Source organism: Brachyistius frenatus, unplaced genomic scaffold (assembly GCF_029030835.1).
Source record: "Brachyistius frenatus isolate BFR_SWC_R1_liver_20210118 unplaced genomic scaffold, ASM2903083v1 Contig_360, whole genome shotgun sequence".
NCBI lineage: Eukaryota > Metazoa > Chordata > Actinopteri > Embiotocidae > Brachyistius > Brachyistius frenatus.
In genome coordinates this window covers 10,001-25,000 of record NW_027210959.1, presented here as the reverse complement: position 1 = coordinate 25,000, position 15,000 = coordinate 10,001, and the positions used below count along the sequence as shown (strand labels likewise).

The 15,000-nt window shown below is 44.4% G+C and overlaps 1 protein-coding gene across 1 annotated transcript in view; it reads left to right on the top strand.

Moving 5' to 3' along the window:
* LOC138636196 (semaphorin-6C-like) overlaps positions 1-15,000 on the top strand; it is a 40,702-nt gene that overhangs the window by 16,652 nt on the left and 9,050 nt on the right. The gene's annotated exons all lie outside the window — the stretch shown is intronic.

Below are 15,000 nucleotides of genomic sequence, written 5' to 3'. Positions count from 1 at the left end.
CTCTCTTGCAGCCTCTTGTAGCCTCTCTTGCAGCCTCTCTTGCATCCTCTCTTGCAGCCTCTTGCAGTCTCTCTTGCAGCCTCTCTTGCAGCCTCTCTTGCAGCCTCTTGCAGCCTCTCTTGCAGCCTCTCTTGCAGCCTCTCTTGCAGCCTCTTGTAGCCTCTCTTGCAGCCTCTCTTGCAGCCTCTTGTAGCCTCTCTTGCAGCCTCGCTTGCAGTCTCTCTTGCATCCTCTCTTGCAGCCTCTCTTGCAGCCTCTTGTAGCCTCTCTTGCAGCCTCGCTTGCAGTCTCTCTTGCATCCTCTCTTGCAGCCTCTCTTGCAGTCTCTTGCAGCCTCTCTTGCAGTCTCTCTTGCAGTCTCTCTTGCATCCTCTCTTGCAGCCTCTCTTGCAGTCTCTTGCAGCCTCTCTTGCAGTCTCTCTTGCAGCCTCTCTTGTAGCCTCTCTTGCAGTCTCTCTTGCAGCCTCTCTTGCAGCCTCTCTTGCAGTCTCTTGCAGCCTCTCTTGCAGTCTCTCTTGCAGCCTCTCTTGCAGCCTCTCTTGCAGTCTCTTGCATCCTCTCTTGCAGCCTCTCTTGCAGTCTCTTGCAGCCTCTCTTGCAGTCTCTCTTGCAGTCTCTCTTGCAGCCTCTCTTGCAGCCTCTCTTGCAGTCTCTTGCAGCCTCTCTTGCAGTCTCTCTTGCATCCTCTCTTGCAGCCTCTCTTGCAGCCTCTCTTGCAGTCTCTCTTGCAGTCTCTCTTGCAGTCTCTCTTCTTGCAGCCGGCTGCAGTTTAACAAATAACGAGCTGCATGAGTTGCGACCGATGTGGTGAACCCTGTAACACCCGGCAGCTCGTTCAGGAAACACGCAGCGACGTCTGTGCAGAGTTTCACGTCTTCCACCTTCAAAGACGTCTCTGCTGTTTGCTGCTCTTCGTCCCACTTCGACCTTTCTTTCACCTTCAATCTTCAGTTCTTCGTCTCAGTCGCTGACCTGCTTTCCTAAAAAACGCCTCCGTCACCCGTCTGCTGCTGTCTGACACACCGGAGGCGCTTCTGGCCTCTGATTGGTCAGGCGGTCTTGGAGGTGGCCCACTTGGAGCAGGTATTATTCATCTGCGTTTTCTGAACGTGTCCTACATTCGGAGTCGGCCAAAGTTTTCCCGTCTGCCCCAGAAAACCGGAGCCGAGCAGAAACTCCCGACTTGGAGAGACGTGTCACATGTGGGAGTGAAACCGAACATGATTACCTGAAGGTGTTTAAACGGACTCTGGAGGCGGCGGACCGATTCTGTGTTCTCATTTTGTCAAAGAGACGACGGAGACGTCCTGCTGGATGGACGAGGACGTTCTCACTGATGTTTTTGTCTCATTTTGGATTAATTCAACATGAAATCCACGCGTGTGCTTTTATAAAACAGCTTTACGTGTCTGAACGACCTGAAATCAAAACCAGAAATGTTGCAGTTACATTTTATATCTTGTACTTCTTTAATTGCGACAGACGTCGGGTGAATTTATCGTCTTCCTTCCAGAGAAAATTCAATAATTCTGTTACGTAACATAAAACTTTGGAAAGTTTGAAGTTGCAGTTTTAACAAAGACAGAGAATCAGGGATGCACAATTATTCCTGTTAAAGCGCATCAAAACAAGCGCTCCTCCTCTCCCTTGACCAATAGGAACGCGGCGTTGATCCAGGTGATGCAGAGTGGCGGTGTAGAACTCCTCGTTCAGAGTTTGTGTTTCATAAAAGATGAACTGGAGGGTTGTGAGCGTTTCTGTCGTGTTGAGTTCTGACCGCCCGCTGAGAAGCGCATGCAGCTCGCATGACCGCGCAGCTACGAAGAAAACTACCCACGCTTTTCTTTAAACTGCTCAGTCACGCAAACACGGTTCAGATATCAACAGATTAAATAAATCTCTGCTGACAACAGTTTATGTTGCGATACATGGAAAAACAACAATTTCATAAGATGATTTATTTTTCTGATTTAAAAAAAAATGTGTTATCAAATAAAAGGATGAAATATCTGGAAAAACACGACGTAACATGAATGTTTAGCTCCAACAATGATCAAGATATGAGCTGAAAAGTGAAGGAAGTGGAATCACCCTGAAAATAAGAACGATGTCATCGTCTTCATCGTCTTCATCAGGTGACGATCAACTGATAAAAAAACATCTGTTTCCTGTCAAACTTCTGATCTGAGGTGTCGTTACTGAGAAGTTGATGCTGATATTTCAGATCAGGTCTTTGTGAAATAATTTAAAATTAAAAACTGGGCAGACGAAACGGACCAAAAACGAGACGAAGAATCAGATAAATGAAGTTATTGAATTATATTGAAAATGAAATCTCATCTGATCCCGAATTATTCAAGCATTCGAAGCAGAAAAACTACGATAACGCTCGTAGATCAGCGCTTTACGGATTATTATGTCTCCGGCTTGTTCCAGCAGACAGAAAACACCTCGAATGTTTCACAGGATTTAAAACATCGGATACTTCCACGTGTTCACAGCAGAGGATTGTGGGAAGTTAGAAAAACCAGCTGATCGGAGTCAGATATCCGTCCAGGTTTAAATCCCACGGAGAAGCTCAGACTGCCGTTTAATCTCCAGTCTGAGGGGAACCGGACGGGTTCTAATCCAGCAGAATCAATCTGATTATCATTTCCATAAACATATCATGGACGAGCTTACGGGCCGCCGGCAGAGCAGATCAGACTGATCTTCATACGGCGGCGATTAGGAAGCAAAGAATTCAGGAGGAGCTGAAGTCAAACAGACGTCGAGTTTCCAACAACAGAGAAGATCCAAATCAACACGACGCAGTTTTTACACTTAAAAACAGAAGAACCTAGTTTCTATTGGCTTCCTGTTGCAATAAGATATGTATTTATATGTGTTTATATATATTTATATGTATTTGTGTTTATATATATTTATATGACAGGAAACCATGGTGGTGGATATTTTTATAATACCAGTAGAAGACAGGAGGACCCAGAGTCAATCCCTGAGGAACTCCAGAGCTCGTTTTTACTGCAGTAAAAAAAAAAAAAAGACAAAGTTGGTCGGGTTTCTTTTAATTTTAGTTTTTGCTGCAGATGAAGTGAAAGAAACTTTGACTTCCCGCAGCTGAAATACGTCACATGAAGTTTATCCATGAAGATTTAAACCTGTGTGTGTGTGTGTGTGTGTGTGTGTGTGTGTGTGTGTGTGTGTGTGTGTGTGTGTGTGTGTGTGTGTGTGTGTGTGTGTGTGTGGTGTGTGTGTGTGTGTGTGTGTGTGTGTGTGTGTGTGTGTGTGTGTGTGTGTGTGTGTGTGTGTGTGTGTGTGTGTGTGTGTGTGTGTGTGTGTGTGTGTGTGTGTGTGTGTGTGTGTGTGTGTGTGTGTGTGTGTGTGTGTGTGTGTGTGTGTGTGTGTGTGTGTGTGTGTGTGTGTGTGTGTGTATGTGTGGTGTGTGTGTGTGTGTGTGTGTGTGTGTGTGTGTGTGTGTGTGTGTGTGTGTGTGTGTGTGTGTGTGTATGGTGTGTGTGTGTGTGTGTGTGTGTGTGTGTGTGTGTGTGTGTGTGTGTGTGTGTGTGTGTGTGTGTGTGTGTGTGTGTGTGTGTGTGTGTGTGTGTGTGTGTGTGTGTGTGTGTGTGTGTGTGTGTGTGTGTGGTGTGTGTGTGTGTGTGTGTGTGTGTGTGTGTGTGTGTGTGTGTGTGTGTGTGTGTGTGTGTGTGTGTGTGTGTGTGTGTGTGTGTGTGTGTGTGTGTGTGTGTGTGTGTGTGTGTGTGTGTGTGTGTGTGTGTGTGTGTGTGTGTGTGTGTGTGTGGTGTGTGTGTGTGTGTGTGTGTGTGTGTGTGTGTGTGTGTGTGTGTATATGTGTGGTGTGTATGTGTGGTGTGTGTGTGTGGTGTGTGTGTGTGTGGTGTGTGATATCAGACTGAAGCTCTCGCTTTCACTCAAAAAACTGAATCACCTGCTCAGCTGTTTGTGCCACAGCATTCCCTCCCATTACCCCCCCCCCCCACTCCGGCTGTAGTTCGAGCTCTGCACTAATTCAATCAGTGTGTTTTGTAGCCTCAGAGTGAGAGATTGTGTGTTTATAAAAAAAAAAAATCCTGATCGGTCCACAAGACTGATTACTCTTTGTAGCCATTAGTGTGTGTGTGTGTGTGTGTGTGTGTGTGTGTGTGTGTGTGTGTGTGTGTGTGTGTGTGTGTGTGTGTGTGTGTGTGTGTGTGTGTGTGTGTGTGTGTGTCCATCCATCCATTAGTTTTCCACTTGAAGCCTCCCTCCTGCCCTCTCATTTGTCTAATGGATGAAGACTTTAAGCCCTTAAAACACAACGTGCACGAACACGAGCACGAAGATCCGTTAATTAGCTTAAGTGGACCCCAAAGCTTCCTCTTCCTCTTCCTCCTCCTCCTCTTTCTCTTCCTCCTTCACGCACGAGTTTTTTTTTCCCTCCTGCGGTCAGAAAAATCTCATTAAAAGTCGCAGATAAATCTTTGGTCAGATAAAAGTTTTCCGCTCCGTCGCTCTTGTTTGTTAATAATCGATGTTGCATCATCAGCCGGAGAGGGGGCGGGGGCATTATTATTAGTCAGCTGTAATACGGTAAGGGGCTCAACCTGTTCCTGAGCCCGTGCAGTGATTTCCACTCCAGAATAGTGTGTTTTTAATGCAGTGCTGCCTGAGGGCCCGAAGATCACCACCATCCAATATTGGTTTCCAGCCTTGTCCCTTGAACTTCCTCAGTTTCAACATTTGATCTATTGTCTTTGGTTTATTTTTAATTAAATGTGAGTTTATGCGATTTACAAAATTATCACATTCTGTTTTTATTTACATTTTAAACAACGTCCCAAATGGTTTGGAAACGGTTGAATTCAAGGGAAACGTCTGCATTTCTTTATCTGTTTTCCCCCCATTTTGGGTCAAAGTGACAGAGCTGTGTGTGTGTGTGTGTGTGTGTGTGTGTGTGTGTGTGTGTGTGTGTGTGTGTGTGTGTGTGTGTGTGTGTGTGTGTGTGTGTGTGTGTGTGTGTGTGAGAGAGAGAGAGAGAGAGAGAGAGAGAGAGAGTGTGAGAAAGTGCAGCTTTCATCAGTGAGGAATGCTGGGAAACTTCGGGACGAGTGAACAAAGTTTATCAAGTTTGTGAAGAAAAACGAGTGACAACATTCCTGAAAGTCAGTTTATCACACACACACACACACACACACACACACACACACACACACACACACACACACACACACACACACACACACACACACACACACACACACACACACACACACACTCTCTCTCCATTTACATCTCATGTCACATGGTGTGTGTGTCCTTTCCCAAACACACACTCTCATCCTCTTCTTTCCTCTCCTGCCACCTACGGTTGCCAGGTGATTCTCCGTGGTTGCTATGGCGTTGCCAGGTGGTTGCTAGGTGGTGTTGGTCACGTGACTCGTTGTTTTCTTGTCTGTGTCATCAAGGTGCATCAGAGTCTCTGCACCGACTCCGCTGTCGGACACGGCAGGACACTCGGATCACAACAAGAACAACAACACAAACGACAACACAAACAATAACAACACAAACAGCACACGTCTACAACTTTAACAACACCAACAAAACAAGGAACAAACAAACAACTACATTGACAACAAAACAAACAACACAAACAACACAATTTTATTTTACGTTTAAAAATGTTTTGTTTTTATACTTCGAGTTTAAAATCGCGTTTAAAAATTAAATGTGAATGTTGACATGCTTTTAAAGGTTTTTTTGAGACATTTTATTTTGAAAATATTGCTTCAAAATAAGCAAGAAAAAGAGCAAGTTATTCAAAATAATGATTTATGAGAAAAGAAAAAAGCTCTTTTATTCGAATTACTCGAAGGTGTGAGTGTGTGTGTGTGTGTGTGTGTGTGTGTGTGTGTGTGTGTGTGTGTGTGTGTGTGTGTGTGTGTGTGTGTGTGTGTGTGTGATTGTGGTTATCTCATTTAACAGCTGGAGGGGGGATTAATTTAACACACACTCATCTGTTTCCTTTTATTTTTAAAACACTGTTTTTATTTGACAGATAAAATTGCTTTGAAATCAATAACAAATTAATTAATTATGAATGAATCCTTGATTATTGATAATCTATCAGATCTGATCACATGTTGACGTTCAAACCTGTAAATGTGATAATCTGCAGATTATTGATCAATGCAGATTATTGATTAGACGTCTTCGTCCTCAGAGTGACGCCTCATAAACAATCTGTGACGCAGTTCAGACCAGCAGCTTCCTTCCTCCTCCTCTTCCTCCTCCTCCTCCTCCTCCTCCTCCTTTCTAATCTCAGTTTATTTTTACTTTATTTTCTAATTGACAGTCCGTCTCCGTTGCTGCTAATTGTCCGTCTGACGTGTCTGTTTATGAGATGAGGCAGCAACACACACACACACACACACACACACACACACACACACACACACACACACACACACACACACACACACACACACACACACACACACACACACACACACAACTGCACCACAGGCCTGTCAATCAAAAAAGACACGACCTCCCCCCAAAAAACACTGCTGTCGGTCGATATGAAGGTTTTTAAAACTCTGCTGCAGGATGAAGGTTTTTAAAACTCTGCTGCAGGATGAAGGTTTTTAAAACTCTGCTGCAGGATGAAGGTGTGAATCTCTCGTCTCCTTCAGCTTCTGTGAAAAATCTACTTTTGGGAGGGAATTGAAAAAGTTCTCGGTGTGTTTTTTATTTTTTTGTCGTCGCTCCTCTGAAAGTGTAAAAGTCTGACGGCGGCTCGGCTGCCAGCGACGCTTAACTTCACTTCACCGGCTTTAAGCAGCTAATCTGCCAGATGGAGAGCCGAGATGGAGGAATTCCCGGGTTAACGCGTCTGAACACGACTCAAATCGGCGAGCCAGCCGACAGGTGGGAGGAAGATGGAGCGTCTCAGGTACCGACTTCTGTTTCTGATAAACCGTCGATCTCGACAGATTGTTCGTCTTCGTCTGAGAGGACGAAACTCTTCAAACTCTCTTCGATCCGCGAGACGAAGCCGAGGATCGAAGCGTTTTGATCTTCATCCTCCGGGGTGCGGTCGCGTCCATCTGCTCGTGTGTCGGTCTGTGTTTGTCCTGCAGAGACGTGGGGACTCCTGCAAAGGATCATGGGAATGTTTTTACTCTGTGTGTGTTCCATAAAGAGGCAGCAAGGGGGGGGGGACTGTTAGCCTAGCTTAGCACAAAGAATGGAAGTAGATGGAAACTGTTAGCCTAGCTTAGCACAAGGAATGGAAGTAGATGGAAACTGTTAGCCTAGCCTAGCACAAGGAATGAAAGTAGATGGAAACTGTTAGCCTAGCTTAGCACAAGGAATGAAAGTAGATGGAAACTGTTAGCCTAGCTTAGCACAAGGAATGGAAGTAGATGGAAACTGTTAGCCTAGCTTAGCACAAGGAATGGAAGTAGATGGAAACTGTTAGCCTAGCTTTTTTTGGGGATCATTGGTGACAAGGAGGCTGTGAGGGTTCTTTAAAGAAGGATCACCAATGATCCCAAAAAATATAAAAATATAGAAATAAAATAGAACTTGGTTGAACACAGCTGTGGGACATTTTGACCCGAGGACAACAGGAGGGTTAAGGTGATGCGTTCAGGTGTTCAGGTGATGCGTTCAGGTGTTCAGGTGATGCGTTCAGGTGTTCAGGTGATGCCTTCAGGTGTTCAGGTGATGCGTTCAGTGTTCAGGTGATGCCTTCAGGTGTTCAGGTGATGCGTTCAGGTGTTCAGGTGATGCGTTCAGGTGTTCAGGTGATGCGTTCAGGTGTTCAGGTGATGCGTTCAGGTGTTCAGGTGATGCCTTCAGGTGTTCAGGTGATGCGTTCAGGTGTTCAGGTGATGCGTTCAGTGTTCAGGTGATGCGTTCAGGTGTTCAGGTGATGCCTTCAGGTGTTCAGGTGATGCGTTCAGGTGTTCAGGTGATGCCTTCAGGTGTTCAGGTGATGCGTTCAGGTGTTCAGGTGATGCGTTCAGGTGTTCAGGTGATGCGTTCAGGTGTTCAGGTGATGCCTTCAGGTGTTCAGGTGATGCGTTCAGGTGTTCAGGTGATGCCTTCAGGTGTTCAGGTGATGCGTTCAGTGTTCAGGTGATGCGTTCAGGTGTTCAGGTGATGCCTTCAGGTGTTCAGGTGATGCCTTCAGGTGTTCAGGTGATGCGTTCAGGTGTTCAGGTGATGCCTTCAGGTGTTCAGGTGATGAGTTCAGGTGTTCAGGTGATGCCTTCAGGTGTTCAGGTGATGCCTTCAGGTGTTCAGGTGATGCGTTCAGGTGTTCAGGTGATGCCTTCAGGTGTTCAGGTGATGCCTTCAGGTGTTCAGGTGATGCGTTCAGGTGCTCCCTCTGATCCCACAGATTAAAGGAGGATTAATTCTCTCTTCGTGTCCCACTGCGTCTTCAGATCTGTAAATCTGATTTCCTGCCGGTTCAGACGGAGCGTCGCCGTCTCATCCCTTCATCCTCTATTATCCCTGCTTCCTCCTTCCTCACCTCCTTCTTCCTCCTCCTCCTTCCTCACCTCCTCCTTCCCCTCTTCGTATCTTCTCTCCATCTTCATCCTTCCTTCATCCTCTAATCGCTTCGTCTCAGATTCAATCTCTCCGTTGCCACGGCAGCCACCGTGTCCCAGCACGCTCAGCAGGGGATCAGACTGTGGAGTGGACGAGCATCTGCCCACGTCGTCAGGACAGAGGAGAGATGAAGGAAGGTTCCTGGTTCCTGGTTGCTAGTCGCTGGTTGTTGGTAGCTAGTAGCTCCTAGCTGGAAACAAAGATGGCCGACATGCCGCCACTTCCTGCCAAAGGAATGAAAACGTGTCAGAAAACAGGTGCAGACGTCTCTTTTCCTGCTTTATTTGAACTTTTATTTGTCACAGTCGGAAATGTTTCACGAAGCTCCGCCCACCTGTAGATGTAAATATTAATCAGTCCGTTTATTTCTGAGGGATATAAAATCTAAAACTAAAAAAATATAACGATATAACCGACGCCTGCTGCACGTATGTCACCGGATCATATGTGTTTGGAGGTCCATGTGAATTGAGGAGGAGGAGGAGGGAGGTGGGAGGGGGGAGGGGGAGGGGGGCATGATGTCATCGCCGGTCCTCACAAAAACAGAAGAACCAGCGAGTGTGTGGAGTCGGTTTGGCAGGCGGTTGATTATTCCTGCTTCGTGCCAACATGCTGCCGCGTGTGGCCTTTGTTACGTTCCTGTGTGTGTGTGTGTGTGTGTGTGTTTCTTTGTTATACACACACACACACACACACACACACACACAGTTGAGTATTTAAGTGTCTGGACGTTATTCGAGGGACGAATTAATGGAGCTCCGATCTGATGTGTTCTTTAACTCTTCGTGTGTGTGTGTGTGTGTGTGTGTGTGTGTGTGTGTGTGTGTGTGTGTGTGTGTGTGTGTGTGTGTGTGTGTGTGTGTGTGTGTGTGTGTGTGTGTGTGTGAGAGTGTGTGTGTGTGTGGGAGGTATTCAGTCAATTTGTGCAGATAAACAAAGTGTCTCCAGAGTGCCTTCGGCTCCGGTGTGTTCGTGATGCTGCAGTTTGTAACCTGATCTTTGTTTTCTGAACCTTTTAAAAACAAAATCATTGAACGCTTCTTCACAAAAACATTCAAACCATTAAAACACTAAAACGTGAACAGTTTGTCTGACGATGGAGGACGAAATCTACATTTAGATTATTTAATATAAATCAGTGGAGTCAATAAAACATTTTCAGTCACAGAAACCGATTTTGTAAAATCCATTTTTTACTCATAGTTAGTTGACATGCAGTTTGGAGGGGGAAAGAAGGTGGAGCTAGAATTTACAGATGTCCCCTGAACGCCTCACATGCAGGCTATCAGTAGACACTATAGTTTACAGATGTCCCCTGAATGCATCACACTGAGAAGAGTCACCTCTTGCTGTTGGTAGATTTGGTTCAAAGTGAGACATTTTTAATTACTTGACAGTATTGAAGTTTCGTTCAGCGAACTATCAATGATGCTGTTGAACATTTATTTAACCTTTGAATGTCTGCTGGGCTGTGAAACACTTGACTGATGGACTTCCTGTTTCCGTTCCGATTGAACGATCGGAGTAAACGACGAGTCCGTTAACCTTCGTGATGAAAGATTCTCCGAAGATGCTGAAAAAACAAAAACAAAAAACCGCAACGACGAGTTCAGTTCGGCGTCTGAGCAGCATCGAGGAATGTCCTCCAAATGAGCAAAAACACACACACACACACACACACACACACACACACACACACACACACACACACACACACACACACACACACACGGTGACATTCAGTGTTGTCATTGGCCGATCTGTCTTTGTTAGCGCTGCTGTTCAGAGCCGCGGGATCAGCTTGTTAGTCTGAGAGATGTCACCCAAGGTGTGTGTGTGTGTGTGTGTGTGTGTGTGTATGTGTATGTGTGTGTGCGCACGCTTGTTTTACCCACCTTGTGAGGACTTGCACTGTGAGGAATCGACAGAAGAACGTCATGTAAATCTGGTTTAAAGAGGTTTCGCTGATTGCTTTTGGTGATCTGAGGTAATTTTAGTTTTTTTTCCAATTTACAAACAGAAGATAACTGATGGACACATTTTATTCACTTTGGATTTGATGAGAGAAGTTGAATGGGAGTCTATGGAGCCGGAGGCTTTTTGGAGCCGACCTCTAGTGGCACTCGCTGGTATTGCAGCTGAAGACACTTCTGGATCAGAACCATTTTACAGACCTGAAGCTACGAACTCTTTTATATCCAGTCTGTTTATACACACACACACACAGATGGTATTCAAATATGACTGAAGGTTAAAGTAGCAACAGATTTAAACCCACGTTCCTGTTTGTTTGTCCACATACTGCAAATTCTTATAAAACCACAATCCCCCCCCCACACACACACACGAAGCACTCTGCAGTAGATAATCCGGCGAGTATGAGTCGCTTGTAATCCCGTTGTCTCTGATCTGTTTGCTGCTGAGATCAAACTGACCCTCTTCGGTCCTGTTGGCGCCCTCTAGTGGTCAAATATGTCTTCTTCTGTGGTGTTGTCATCCTCACGGTGGACAGTTCGGTCCTTCATGGAAAGAAAAGAGAAACTGAGGTTTTGGTTTGATTGACCTCTTAACGTTGCACCTGTAGCCACGCCCACCTGTGATGTCACCTAGGTACGTGGTGATGCTGTGATGTCATCAAATATCTTGTTTCTATTGACAAACATTTCAGAAGCTGAAAGTGTAGAATTTTAAAACATTTTTGCTTAGAAAGTGATTTTAATTGTCATTTCAACTGTTAAACCTTTTGACTCATTGAATTTACTGTTTTTTTTTCAGTTTATTTTTCACTTAATATGAAAAAAAAATGACAAAAACTTAAGAAGCCCAGAAATTGTGACTTTTAATTGGTGTTTTCAGCCTTTAAAGTGACATAATTTATTTCTTTTCTTCTTCATACGTGACAATAAACTGCAGAAAAACACTCAATTCTCCCGTCTGATGAACCGAACCAGAGTTTTGAATCATTTGTGCTCGATCGTGTCGTTAGACGACAAACGTCTCCGTGATGAGACTCCTCGCTCGGTTCCAACCGACAGATGGAGGCGCCGCCCGTTCGGTCCGACCGGAGGGTTTAACGGAGATTTAAAAACCCGCTGCCGGCCGAGCTGTTCGGTTCGTCACTGTTATTATTCACCGCAGAGGAAAACACAGCTGAGACTCTTCGACAGGAACGTTGTCGTGTTTTATAGAAACAGTTTACCGTCAAAAAGTCCTGAATTCATCCTCTGAAAATATCAAACTCTCTTCCTTTATCCATTTTATCATTTCTTATCTTTTCTTTAAAATCCCATTCTGGTTGTTTTATAACTTTAATATCAACTGATCAAATTACTTTAAAGGTCCATACTGTATAAATTTAAAGGTCCATACTGTATAAATTCAGATTTTATTTTCTCGTTGATTAAAAAGCAGATTGAGGTGCTATTAATACCATAAAATGATCAAAACAGTCCACTGAGCGAAACAGTCTGTATTCAGGAACTTCTTGTAAGTTTTGTGATATCACAAACTCAAGGTGATGTCACATGCCCGCCTTCAACGCGGCCGACCTTTTTATGTATGAAGAAAACACAAAGTTGTGTTGCAGTGCTACGAAACTGAAGAAAGCCTGCAACGTTTCAATTGATGTTTAAAACCTGATAAAACGTTCATTATCTGCTGCTGTCGTCCATTTAAACATCAACACCTGTTTGTTTCGGTCTGTTTCAGTGAACCGGAGTTACAACTGGAACCTCTTCCAGTCGTTTCAATCCTTTATTTTGTTGTTCGTTTAGTTTGGAGATAAAAATAGTTGTTCCTGTGTGTTCGTGCCGGCTGACCATCTGTCTTGTTGGAGGCCCCGCCCCCTTTTATCCCCCTCTCCTCCAGTCAGACCAATCAGCCCCCCCCCCCAGCAGACGGCGGTAAGCTCCAGCGTTTGGAGTCGACCTGTTCGACCTTGAGTCCTCGACCCGACGCTGCACAGACTGCCGCCTGTCTCTCTGTCGGCTCTGACCTTTGACCTCCGCACCAATTAAGTTGATGTTGTTTATTGTTGGCAACATTTTTTTGCGTGTGTGTGTGCGACCGCCGTGACCTCTGACCTCTCTCATGGAGGGTTTTATAATAGAAAAACGTGTTCTCTTCTGTTCAGACTAGAAACTCTTCAACTTTACAATATTTCAATATTAAATCTGATGTCATTTGTGGAGTTTTTAAGGAGTTTTTTTTTTTTTTTTTTTTTACATGAAAATTGCAGAAATTAACAAGACTTTCGCAAGTTGAGGAAAAACTTAATTGATATTGTCAGGTTAAAACCTATAAATGGTCCTCATAAGGTGTGTTATTAAACTATTATAGTGCTTTTACTACAATAGGGGCAAAAAATTAAGAGAGAAGAATAATTTCTTTTTTTTCCACAAAAATTTTATTTGAAATCCTCGAAAACGACAAGTTATTAAAAGATTCCGAGAATCTGGAGAAATCTCTGAACACAAGGGACAAGGCTGGAAACCAATATTGGATGGTGGTGATCTTCGGGCCCTCAGGCAGCACTGCATTAAAAACACACTATTCTGGAGTGGAAATCACTGCATGGGCTCAGGAACACTTGTGAAAACCATCGTCTGTGAACACAGTTCATCGCTGCGTCCACAAATGATGTTAAAACTCTCCAAAGAAGAAACCAGATAGAAACATGATCCAGAAACACCGCCGCCTTCTGAACATTTAAATTAAAATACTAGAATCTTCAAATATGCAAAATATATTTTATTTCTGAAGTCTGTAAATGTTTCTGGACTCAGTCTTTTCAGTGATTTTGAACACGAACATCATCATCACACCTTTTATCAGTTGGAATTTTGGACCAGGATCAGCTTCTAAACTGTTTGTGATGCCACAAATCCTCTTTTTTTTTTTTCTTTTAATTTTTTTTTATTTCACTTTATTAATCCCCGAGGGGAAATGTCTTCACTACAGCAGGGGGGCTCTCAGGGGGGGCTCTCAGGGGGGAGCTGCTGCAGCAGGCTGCCACTAGCGCGGCGCCAGGTAACCTGACCTGAGGTGCATGTTTTTGGATGATGGGAGGAACCCGGAGAGAACCCACGCAAGCACAGGGAGAACATGCAAACTCCGCACAGAAAGGCCCAGGACCGGATTCAAACCCAGAACCTTTTTGCTGTGAGGCGACAGTGCTAACCACTGCACCACCGTGCACGCCCCATTTTTTAGACCCGCCCCTTTGAAGTCAGAGCAGGGAAACCTTTCAGAAAAACATGCAGTGGAAACTTGGAACCGTCTCTCCACTGCTGCTCGACATTCTCCCATGATCCTCCTCTGCGTGACCTCGTCCGGGAGGTCGACTCTAATTGGACACCGCTCGTTTCTAATGGTTCCATTAGCTCGTTAGGAAAGGTTAGCTCATGAGAAACATCCTCGCTAACGAGCTGAGCCTCGTTAAGAGGCGGGTTTGATTTAAAGAAGCAGAATTGCTGCTCAAATGAATCCAAACCAAACAGCTGGGAGGAATTTCGGGGAGCGATTCTCCGCTACTGAAACTGGTGTTACCGATCCGTTTCAGCTGCTTAGATTTCCTTCGATCTGGACTCGGGCCACCGGAACCGCTCCGGATCCTCCGGAGACTCGCTCTCTGGACCTCCAGGTGAACGAATCCAATTACCTCCACAGAGAAGAGGAGCTGAGCGCCAACAAGAAGCAGCGTCTCCTTTTTAACGTCATCGGTGCGTCCGGATGTTGTTACACAGAAGAGCCCTTTAAAATCTGCTCCTTCAACTCTTGGATCGTTTGATCGGTTTGGACGTGTTTTTTCCTTCAGAATAAACCAGGAATATTCGTGCATCTGTAAGGAGACTTTGACTTCAAAATTAAATCAGTTTGATTTGGAAAAAAAAATGTGGACCAAAAACGTTTTATTTTGTAATGATTTTCACAGGAAGTCCTCCTCAGAGACGGTGAAACCGTTTCCTGTTTTAAAGGTCGTTTTATGAAATTTTTAGATTCAAAGAAAAAAACTAAATGACCAAAATCCTCCTTAAGGTATCAAAAGTTGGTTTCTGATTCTGTCAACATTTATAACATTTTCTTCTATTTTTTATTTAAACCAAAACTTTTAGAGTTAATTAACTCCCAAAAAAGTGCTTCAACATCTGCTCAAATTTTAACGTGAGAACTTTTATTAAAGGTCCAACACCAATTCAATTCTGATCCATTTCTGTTTGATTATAAAGCAGATCGACACGTTACAGACTTTAAAAACAGCTTGTATTCAGCAACTGTGCGGTTTGGACTTCCTGTGAGTTTGTGATGTCACAGGCTCACCGTGATGTCATACATCCTTTTTACAAAGACAAACAACACAGAGCGATCGTTTTGTCG